At 40.3% G+C, this 12,063-nt stretch overlaps 1 protein-coding gene across 5 annotated transcripts in view; it reads left to right on the top strand.

Moving 5' to 3' along the window:
- The window catches only part of SGMS1 (sphingomyelin synthase 1), a 282,263-nt gene that overhangs the window by 214,736 nt on the left and 55,464 nt on the right, over positions 1–12,063 (top strand). The gene's annotated exons all lie outside the window — the stretch shown is intronic.

Here is a 12,063-nt window from a genome sequence, read left to right as displayed (position 1 = left end):
GCAGTAGGTAGTGCTGTTTTCAAACATGTAAACTAGTCAAAATGGTTGGTTAATCAAATGTCAAACCAAGGTTCTGGTTTTAACAAATAAGTGAAACAGATCTGCAATTAGGACATTAACCAGTATGCAGATGGTACAGCTGAAATGATTATTAAAGTGCTTAGAAACAATTTTCTTGTTAAAACAAAATGCTTCATATGAAGTGTAATGAGGTAGAGATCTTGATAGAGACTTTATGTTTTGTGGGCATAGGCAGATGAGTTCACTGGTTCTGGTGAAGGGGTTACAGAAGTGCGGTTTTGTAAGTGCGCATGGGCCCCTGGCCTCCGGTGAGACATCAGAGGGTTTCTATCTGGGGGGGCAGAAGTGTCTGTGTGCGCGTGGAGTAGAGGTAAGGAAGAAAGGGACACACAAAAAAACTATCAGTCTAATGCGATGCTCCCACCAGGAAGTCACTCTCACAGCCAGGTCTCAGCTTCGCCATAGTTGCCGCGTGACTGTGGGTAAAGCACTTCGCCCTGATGATCACCAGTTGTGTAAGATTCAACTGGAATTTGGTTTTCAATTGTGGTGCTTCAATCCCCCCAGATATGGGATGGTCAGTCAAGAGGTGTGCATTGCATATTTCTTGGAAATATGGGCAAAGACATTGGTTTTTGTGTGAATATAGCCATGATTAATTATAGAGCAAAAGACAAAATTTGTTTCATTTTGGGGTAAATTATAAACATAAAAAATTGTCCCTCTTATTTAGAGCCCCTCAGACGTGTGCCCCCAGACTTTGGGAGGCTGGCTGTGTGTGCCCTCTGCCCACAGGAGCCTCGGGAGAGAATGTTCAGGATCTTCGTTGTCATCTTTGTGGGTTGCTGCATCCTAAAGTCCTCTTCCACTCTTAGTGTGTACTGTTCCTCTGTGAGAACCGATCACGGATGCCTTTCCATGTCAATAATCACGTGTTTTTGTTTGCTTTTCTGTTGTATGTAGTAGGCTACTTAAAACTGCATCGGCCTTGTGAGTGTTGTAATTTCTATTACGGTAAAATAGTAGGCTCATTTGTTTCATTCATTCTGCATTTTGATTGAGTGCCTGCTCTATGCTAGGCATTGTTTTAAGTACATTTTTCTCGGGTTTTAATATTTAAGTTAAATAGTTACTATTTTAAATAAATAATGTATTCACATGGTCCCACATTGAAATAGTAAGAAAGGACATAGAGGGACAAGTGTGCTTCTCACCCTTGTCCCTCAGGTCCGTTTCTGGGAGCCAGATGATATTAACTGTTTCTTTTGGTGCCTTCAAGGGATGTCTTCTGTATGTGTTAGCAAATAAGTGTAGTCTCCTCCCTCCCTCTCCTTACACAGGTGGTGTTATGGAATACATGCAAATACACTCATTAACAAGTAAATTTGCTTGCATTCTTTTTTTTTTTTTTTTAAGTTCTGAAGGATGTACATCAGACTGCTAGCACTGGCTCTCTCTGAGGGACGGGGTTGAGGAAGCTCACTCGCCTGCCCATCCTCTCTCTCGCCCTCCTTCCCTTCTACCTACTTACCTACCTACCTACCCACCTCCATCTAATAACTTGAGTGTACTTCTGTATCATTTGAATCTGTTTACAAAGACAATATATGCCTTTTATAAAAAGGGGGAAAATCCTTTTTGAAGAAGATAGTGTAAGGTAATTAATTTCAGACACACACACACAAATCCAGTATTTGGCCCTTCAAATAGCTCCTTGGGGCTTGGGGCCTGGCCATGTGGGTGGGTTCTGGCCCTGGATAGGGCGGAGCATGGGAGCATTCTTTCTCTGAAAGAATTCCCCATCAGTGTCTTTATACCTTTGCTTAAGTGGTTGAGGAAAGTGAAACTGTGTGTGGAACTTCCTCCTCTGGCCATTCGCCCCCTGATGTGACTCAACTCTGCTTCAGATGGTAAGATGTGCTCAAGACTTGTCCGTGTGGCACCTGTGGGAGCTGCCCTGGAGTGCAAGGGGCACTCCGAGCCAGGAAGGAAGGCTGTGTCCGCAGCTCAGGCTTTGCAGGAAACCGTCTCTTGTCTCCCAGCTAATGGAGTCCGGATGGGGCAGTGGACAGTTAGCCCGGCTAAGAGCAGTGTTGGGGGGTGGAGGGGGTGGGTAGGGTGGGGTGGTGGTGGGGAGGGAAGGTGGAGCCTTGTGATAGGAGCCTCTGGAGTGGGGGAATGTTTAGACTCCTAAGTGAACTGCTAAAACCACAGGGAAAGAAGGGAGAAGAATCTGTCAGTGATAACAGTCCTTGTGGTAACAGTGCACATCGTTTTAAGAACTGAAAACATTACAGAATCTTGTATCAGCTTTATCCTATGGTTTGAAGGGAAATGATGGCATCCCCATTTGGAGGTGTCCACTCACTGGTGGAACACACAGTCTTTCAACCCAGCTGGTGGAGCTCCACTCCAGTCCCTGACTTTTCGGGCCTGACTGCACCTCTGGGGCCTGGGACCACACTTCTGTGGCCCGTGCCCCCACCCATCTGTCAGTAGGGATTTACACTTAGTAACATCAGCTGTTTTCCTCTTCCTCCTCGCTAAGAGGAGGAGCAGGAAAACGAGAAGCAAGGAAGTGACAGACCTTCCACCTCACATGTCAAGCAGAAATGTGTTGAGAAAAAGACCTTGGATTCTTGATACCGTTTGGTTCTCTGCTTCAACTGCCCTCTGAAAATTCAGAGTTCTTCAAAGTCATTTAGCAGTCACTGGACCAGCACTCCTCACCTTAGCCGCATCTCTATCAGGTCGTCACATGCGTTTTATTTTAACTCTGTGGCACACAGGTTCCCACCTTGGCATTGAAAAAATTTAGGTGGTTGTCAGATTCCTGGTCTCAAGGTGTGCACGCTGTATCACATACTGATTTTTTAATTACTTCAACACATAATCATGCCCTTATGATTTTGTAATTAACATTTAAGCTATATGAGATACCAACTTTCCTGCAATATAGTACATCTTACTATTTCATGTTTATAATTAATGACATGGCTTTCCAAAGCTGAGGCTAATTCCACAAAGGCTTTGTTATGATAATTAGTTTTATAGTTCTTCATGTAGTCAGATGGAGAAGTGTTTCTTTCTCAATAAGAATCTATTGTACAGTTTTTTATGACTCCTGAAGTTAATAATCTGCTTCTAAAGACTTGACCTTTGTTGCTTAGTTTTGTACATAGAAAGTGTTCCACAGAAAACAAGTTGCTGTTTGCCAGGATAATGCGTCAACTAGCACACTGGGGTGCTGTTTTTAATAGTATGTGATTCCTATAGCCATGTGATAAAACTAGAAGCTTATAAAATGAAGCCCAGAGTGAAGAGCCTGGAAAATTTAGTTTCACAAGAGCAGTACTATTTCAGGGACAGGATTTGAGAGGAACTGGAACTTAGATCGGTCTGCTAAATTTAGGCTGGCAGCTTGCCAAGGTCTCTCCTCTGCGTTTCTGTTGATAACAGAGGATTAGGGCGTGGTGGTTGGCGAGGTGGGCGAGGAGGCGGAATGTATTTGTGTACCGGGGAAGTGCATCTACCTTTAAAACACCTGTTTATTCTACAGCCTTTGATTGGATGCAAAAATAATCTGTTTTTTTTTATAGTAAGTTTTGAACTCTAAAAAGATAAGCAAATTGTTAAGTCAGCAGGGGTAACATTAATCAGTTTGGTATGCAGGCCTCCATATTTATTTTTGTCTGTGTACATATCTCTCTGTATGATGTAGATAACAGAAAACAGCGACCATGCCACACATATACTGAACAAAAACTGGCTTAAAATTGGCAATAAGAGGAGTATCACATGCATCTTTCCATATCCTTAATTTAATATTCTCCAAGAAAATAATTCGTAATTGTGTGGAATTGCTTATAAAAGTATAGATTCATTTTATCAGTTTCTTATTGTCGTGTATATAGATTCTTCTTCCCCATGAGATTGGCTGGTGTCAGCTGAAACCCATAGGTCAAAAATGAATTAAATTTAATCCTAATTCTTGTTTCCAAGGTTACTACCATGTAAAATGTATCTAATGTAAAAGGCATATATGTATGTAGCCATATGTAATCTAACAATCTAATTTTATCCAATAGTTTCATCAGAAAGCAGTATCAGAAAATTAAGAAGAAGGGAAGCAGGGCCTGTGATTTATAGCTGGAGAGCCAGCTCACCGAAGTCGCAGCGAGGGGATGCCAAGTGTAGTGAGCTGACCGGTCACTGCCTCCTTCTCTCCTGGACTGCCCCAGACCCCCTTCCGGGCTGTAGGTAGACCCCAGAAAGGTGAAAGGCGGAGAAGACCAGGGGTAAAGACAGATGCATGGAGCCGCCTGAGCCGCCTGCAGACTCGTCGGCACCCGCAGTGGGAAGGCTGCTCGTGACTGTCCACAGCTCATACATGACAGTCGCCATTTTAACCATGTTTTAGTGCACAGTTCAGTGGTGTTAAGTATACTGATATTGTTGTACAACCATCACTGTAACAACTCTCCAGAACTTTGTCATCATCCCAAACGGAAGCTCTTTATTGTTGTCTTTTAAACATTCGTATTTGAAACACAGATGGGTTCCCCCGTGGGCCAAAGGAACTTGGTCCAAATAAAGTACATTGAAAATAGTGATAGAGGAAACTCACAAAAGGATTTTTTTCCTGCTGTCCCTTCTTTCTCCTTTTCTGATTCCTTTTCTTTAAATCCTCACCCGAGGGTATGTTTATTGATTTTAGAGGGGGAGAGAAGAGAGAAGTATCGATGTGAGACAAACATCAACCAGTTGCTTCCTGTACGCACCCTAACTGGGGATCGAACCTGCAACCTAGGTGTGTACCCTGACCCGGGATTGAACCCAAAACCTTTCGGTGCACTGGACATTTCATTCAACTGAGCCACCCACTCAGGGCCCAAGTACTTCTTGTTGGAGACAAGAGTTTGTGGTCATAGACGGCACCGCACTTCTGCAGAGGTAGCGAATGCTCCCGAAGATCATACATAGTATTCTTGTTTGCACCCTGGTGTATTTTCCAAGGATAATTTTTTTCAAAACACTTTTTTCAAACTTTCACATACCATGAAAATCAGACAACACTTTTAAAAATCCTCAGTTATATGTTTGTTTTAATGTTCACTGGTTTAAAAAAGTAGCTAGCACATTCAACATCTGTTTTCATACATATTGTTGATTAGGACAAGAATTGGTTTACAAAACAGAGAACCAGTTTGGAGAACTCTATTAAGTAAATAATAGCACAGGTGGTCTAGGGAGGTGGCAGATTGGGGTACAAATACATAATGTTTGGGGAAGAGGTTCTGAATGGTCCCTTGAGTAGATCAGACCTAATTCCATTGCAGCCTCTGGCAGAAGGATGAGCCAGGGCAGCAGTGGCTTGGAGACTCCTCTACTGATTCTGAGAACAGGCTGGCCAGGAGCCCAGGAACCTGGAGAATCCGAGGAAGTCCACACCTCTCTGTAGTCTGGGTTCCCTGGGGCACGCCCCAGACCTAGCTAGCCCCGAGCTGTGTGATAGTGTTCTGCTGGTCATGTTTTTACTGCATGCAGCGTCAGAAAGGAGAGAGGCTAAGAAAGTCTGCATTGTAGAAGCCCATCTCCTTTTAAATTCAAGGCCAGGGTGAAAAGAGAAAGGTTTATTTTGGTGACTGTGCTAGGTCTTTGTTGGCGGGGCTTTCTCAGGCGTGCTCAGGCTCAGTGAGTCTGCAGGGAATTCTGTCACTTAAGCCAGTCAGGGCTTGGGCTGAGTGCAGGGACTCAGCTCCCGGACTGAATAGCTGTGCCTGCAGGGGGTTAGGAAAGGAGGGGTGGGAGCTGCTCTCCTGCTTCTCCTTCCCTCCGGTTTTCTTCTCTTTTGCTCTTAGAACTGCCACTGCCAGCCAGGTTGGGCAGGACCCAGGAGGCATTTGTTTCCAAAGAGGCCGGGGAGTGGAAACCCTAGGAAATGGGGCTGCAGGCGAAGGTGAATTCTGTGACTGCCTGGTTGGGCAGCTGTCCCCACGTGGCCATTTATATTTAAAAGGACATATGTAACTCTGGACTTGAGAATTCTTTGGTAATTGTTCTTCCATTTTGTTCTCTTTATCCTTTTCCTTTTGCTCTCTCTCTAACCTTGATTTTTTATAAAAAGGCACTGCATTCTACACAATTATTCCATATATATCATGTATAAATGAGTGCAATTTCCCTACCCACACGAATTCTGCATTCCTGTTCCCTCTTAGCCTCCGTGTTGTGTATACTTCCAGACTTTTAATGCTTATCCATACATGTACGTGTACACAGAGTGGGGCAAGAGTAGATTTACAGCTGTTTGTATGGAAGATAATAGAATAAGTAATAAGTAATGATACAAGAATAAACTGTTTCATGTACTCACAACTGTAAACTGACTTTTGCCCCTCACTGTATATAGGAAAATATATACTTGAATGAAAATCATGTATATTTCTGCATCACAGACATGTCGGTATGGACAGTGACACCTCTTGTTTCCAATGACCACATGGCATTCTGTTGTGAGGACGAATCAGGTTCATTTACCCAAACTACGCTGATGAATGTTTAGGTGCTTTGGAAAATTCTGCTGTATAAATAGGACTGCTGCGAACATTTTTGAATATATATCTTGACTCATTTGTTAATGTTTCTGTAAGTGATATTATTAGAAATGGAGTTTCTGGGACACAAGGAATGTGTTATAGATTTGGATAAAAAGTAAAACATTGCCTTACATGAAGGTTATAACAGTCTTAACTAATTTTTATTGAATTGTTTTGCCTATGTTCAATCTTAGCATCCATTATTTGTATTTATCTCCTATTCCACTTTTGGACACTTTTTCCACATATTCTACCTCAGTGTGTTTTCCGCTCCCAACCTGGATCACAAATGGTTCATTGTCAGTAAAACATAGTGCTTTAAGTTTTGGTACTCAATACGGTAATGAGTGTTAGAAACAAAAATCCTCCTTAATCATTTGGGAATAATAAAGTAACTCCAAGTTTAATTCTTGTGGATTTGTTCTCCCATTCTTCTGGATACTGATTTGATGTTCCTTAATGATGGATGAAGAACCATCGAGTGTGTACTGAGGTATTAATTAGGATTAAGGGCTCAGATTTCCATACCACTAATGATTAATTTCATTCATACATCCATTCAACGAATATTTATTAGGGCCTATTCTGTGCTAGGTGCTGTACTAGTGCACTGAAATTTTTAGATCTGACTATATGTTTTTACTCAAGTGTAGAGTACTTCTGACTGAAAGTTTCTGATTAATACACAAATCCTCCTTTGAGTGGGTCTTACATCTGATAGAATTGGCCCTAATGGATTGGTCGGAAGGAGGGAGGGAACACCAGCTAAGAGTCTTTGCCACAGCAAATGGTAAGATGGAATTGCAGTTTGCTAAGCCGAAGAAGGCATGCAGAAGGAGGAGGTTTAGAGAAGAACAGGAGTTTGGGTTTTGAGCATTTTAACCTTGTTAGGCAGGAACCATGGTGGATGAATCCTCGTGACTCTCAAAATGCCCGAGATGTGGGTGCTTCACGTTTGGTTTTATTTTGACTTAATGATTTGGCTTTTATAAATATATACAATTTTCAGTCCTTAGCTCATTAGTGCTGGCTCTGTTTATACCAAAGAGAAAAGCTCGTTAGGATGATAAATGGAGGATACGTTTGAGCTGTCTTTAGTGAAATTGATGTGCCTCTTTGCCAGAGTGCTTTGATAATCTGTTATTTGAACATTGATCGTGGAGTTCCTTTAGTGAACCAGGACCTCACTATTGTACACGCTTAGCTCTATACAGGCAGAACTTCGTGTGTGTCATGAGGATCTTTTACTATGTGTGTAGCTTGATTCTTCTTGCATAGGTATGGAACATGATTAAGATAAGGAATAGACACTAGGAGACTGACACTGTTATTTAATGGTAAGAATGTTTTCAGAAATAATTTGAAAAGCCATTTTGTGCTAAATTTTACCCTCCGTTATTGAGAGATTCTGTTCCCCCAGATGTAGTACATAAATGCTGTTCTTAGTCATTTTTCCAGTTTTGATCTTCATGACTAGTGTTTTGTTCTTTTACAAATTAAATCCGTATTTTTCTCTGGTTCCTTATTTCTCTTTTATACTGAAATAATCTGTGACATTTGAAAGTCAAATTGTTTGAGCTCACAATTTACATCTTTAGATCATTTGACAAGATTTCGAGACGATTTTAATGAGCCGTGCCACCTTTTCAGGTTAGATAACATGATGTTCTTGTCGTATATGAAACTGACATTTTGGCAAATGGTTTGGATGTTATCGCATACAGAATTTTGCGAAAATAAGCATGACATGATCTGGACATCAAAAAGATAACTCAGGACAATGACACCTGCAGTTCTATTTCAGGGGCCATAACCTATTAGGTAATGAATAATTGGGAACATGCCATCTTGATACTCTATTGTTCAGATGTGCCTGAAATCTTCTCTGATTCCAACCAATGTCTCAGCTGCTACTAGTGCACGTTAATGAACAGCTCATCTATAAAGTATCTAAAAGATATTACATCTTCAGAAGCTATTGGGAATACCTGTAAGGTTCCATATGTGAGCTGTATTTTCCACTAGGATACTCTTAAAAATCTGATTAACATAGTACTGAAGAGAATTTTAGTAACTTTGAAAAGTGTAAGAGTTGAATTTTAAGTGGAAGATGGCTTTGTATACAGTTTTGGGGAAAAACCCCTTCAAATATTTTTATTTTAATTCATCATTATATAAATATGAAAATACAGTTTTATTTGAGTACTTTGGAGTTTTATAATATAGCATTGACTCTAGATGTTTTTTGTTTAGCTTGCTCATAGCAAAGACTGTCAGTTGAGGAACTTCTCTGAATCTTCTCTTTAGGTGTAACAGTTGGATGGCCACTTCCTTTTACAGGTTAAGAAATTCAGTTCCTCCAGAGACGAAGAGGGCTCACGGCTGTTTCTGCTGAAGTCCAAACCACAGAAATGGTGTGATTAAAGGAAATATGTTTTCCCATCTGAGGATTTTAACTGTATTTCTTTTTTAAAAAATCACTTATTTTTAAATGAAATACTTCGTGGAATTATTCTTTTTTTAATAGGTGGGAGAAATGATTTTTAAAGAAGATAACCTGGTTAGTCTCATACTGCAAAGGACCTGGAATTAAGATCTATATTCTTAAAATCAATGTAGTTGACTACTTCTGTAATATTTATTTTTTCATTCATGGAACAAATATTTACGTTGACTGATTAATATGCACCTAGAGATAAGATAATGACCAACAAAGGGCCTTCAGCAGGGAGCTTCCCTTCGGGTAGGGCAGAAAGACTGTCCTAAAGTAAGGGACGTAGATAAGAAAATGCTCAGGGAAGGCTTGTCTGAAGAGATAACATAGGAATGAGGCCTACAAGCTGAGTGGAAACCAGCAGTGAAAAACAGGATGAAAGCGTTCAGAGGAAAACAGTAATAAAGTGCTCAAAGGCCTGAGGCAGTTAGAACTGAAACTCCATTGGAGTAGTTGAGGTGTATGGTGGCGGTACGTGGTTACACAATGGCAGGAAGGGTCTCGTAAGCTGTGTGACGGGTGTGGATTTTATTCTAAGAGTAGCGGGAAGCTGCAGTGTGGGGTTTCAGACGTGGAAATCACAGTTTAAGAAGTTATCTTTGCTGCACTGTGGAGATGGCAGCCAGGGTTTGGATAAGATGGTAAGCATAGAACAGTGTTGAGGAGGGTGTGGCAGTGCTTCAGATGAAATGTGGTTTGGGCTGAACCAGGGCTGCAGAGAAGTGAAAAGAAGTAAACGGATTCATGATTGCTTCAGAGGTGGAATTGGGGGGCCTCAAACCCTTGGTGAAACTGGTTCTTTTTAATTTTGTCCTTTTGCATCTCTACCAACTCAGTAGCTGAAGAAGGACATATTATTGTTTTAAATTTTTTTAACTGATGAGATTGAGGTTTTTTTGCTCCACATTTGTTTATTTGTGTGTGTGTGTGAATGACCTATTTGTAATCCTTGTTTAAAGTTTTTTTCTAAACAGAATGTTAAGAGCTCTTTATATTTGAGATCTGTGACAGGTTAAAAAATATTTTGTTCTGTGTTGTAATTTGTCTTAATTTCACTTGTGGAGTATTTTGACTGTTTTATTTTGACTGTGTTTTACATTTAAAGCTGTGGTTTATATACACTTGTCACGTGTTTGTTAAGGTGATAGACTTCATAAATGCATGTGAACTCGAGAGAACACTGTTCATGACTCATTTTGAACTTACTTCAGTATGATATAACACAGTGATACATATTCAGGGCTTTTTAAGAGTAAAGAACTTATTTCAACTAATGCAAAATAGCTGTAGCTGTGTTTATTCAGATTTTTTACTTTTTAAAAAAATTGTTTTAATATACCTTTTGTTAACTCTTTTTACAACTCGGGTAATTTTATATAACATTTTATAGTTCAACTGTCATCATTAATTAATTTCAAAGGTTAATTTTGTTGCCTTAGTTACAGAAGTCAGAATAAAGCTTATTAAAGATTTATAGAGAGCAAGAATAAATATTTACAGTGATTGTCTTAGGGTTAGCCCTTCTGGTAAATGGTGCACTCTTTAATTGTAGGCTTTTGTACTTCTCTGAGGTCCTACATCTTAGACATGGTCTTGTTTAGATGAGATTTCAGGATGGCTCAGACACGCAGTCTGTTTGCCTGAAAAACTTGGGTAATGGCTGTGTTGCAAGTACAGATATAAGGAGCATTAGCTGATGGGTTAAGGGCTCTAATTCTTTTCGTTCCATGACCTAGTTGTGTTGCTTAGGCTTAGGATCTTTTGGTAAATATCTCCAAAATCTTTTACAGCTTAGGAGGGGCACTGCGGGGAGACTGTAGTTTAATAGACTTTCTGCTGCCCCCCTGTGGTACCTTAGCCCAAAGCTAGCGCTGTAGTCCCTGTATGACCTGAGCCTGTGCTGTAGCGCTGGCCAACCTCCCTTCTAGGCAGTTTAGCTTTGGTGCTATTAAACAGCAGCGAAGTGATAAAGAAGCTCAGTGGAGATGGGCCCTGGGAATTTGGGAAATGATCAGATAGAACCAAGAAGTCATGATCAGTGGTGCCTGGAGAGAAGTTGAAGCATTGATAGATGTTCATTTTTAAGAATCAGCATAATTGTTGTCAGAAAAAAGGTGCTTAATGCATCTTTTTTGAGTGTGGAGATAAAGGTGCAGGAAATCTACACTTGGCTTCCTCAAAACCCAGAAAGAGGAAGACCAGGGAAGGAAACAGAGGGAGTCATTCCTGGGAGAAGGGTCAGACATGGTGGGAACGTGGGCAGTGTCTTCAGCCCCCAGAATGCTATCTAAGTGCCTGGTATGAAAATAGTTTGAACTCACTACCTATTAAAGTAGGTATTAGTATTTTATTTGGGGAGAGAGACTCGAACTTGATTTCTTCTACAGGACCTGTGAGTTGTTGCTAATTTTAAAACATGGTGTTAGACTCCAGGGTCACATTCCTTAAATTAGCTCTCCTTTACCTCAGTGAGTTAAATTTATTTTTCTAAGTGTAAGTTTAGAAGAAATTTGGTAGACTTTCTCTTGCTGAAATGGAAAAGCTTTAGTTGTCCAGCTAAGTGGGTATTCCTAATCCTTAGTGGACTGTAAAAACATACTTCACTATACATAAGATTTTTTATTTTATGCTAATCAGTAAATCGTGTTTCTTTTTCTAATTTTTTTTTAGCCTGTTAGTAACACTAGGCAGTCCCAATTTAAACACCAAAGGCATACTATAATTAGTTGCATTTCATTGTTATGTGGTGATTGGGGCCCCAGTAAGTCTTCCAAAATTCATACATTATTAAAAATGGTCACACTTCTGAGTAAAATAATGAGCATAGATCTAAGTAATAATTTCATACTACTTTTGAGTAGCAGGAGCATTCAGGGAAAAAAGCCTAGAAACTGTAATATTAAATTTCCTATGACATTATAATGACATATAAGACAAAAACATATTTGA

This window comes from Phyllostomus hastatus, unplaced genomic scaffold (genome assembly GCF_019186645.2).
Source record: "Phyllostomus hastatus isolate PE091 unplaced genomic scaffold, TTU_PhHast_1.1 phas_scaffold_1066, whole genome shotgun sequence".
Lineage (NCBI taxonomy): Eukaryota > Metazoa > Chordata > Mammalia > Chiroptera > Phyllostomidae > Phyllostomus > Phyllostomus hastatus.
The sequence above is the reverse complement of the archived record's forward strand: the minus strand, read 5'-3'. Positions and strand labels throughout refer to the sequence as shown.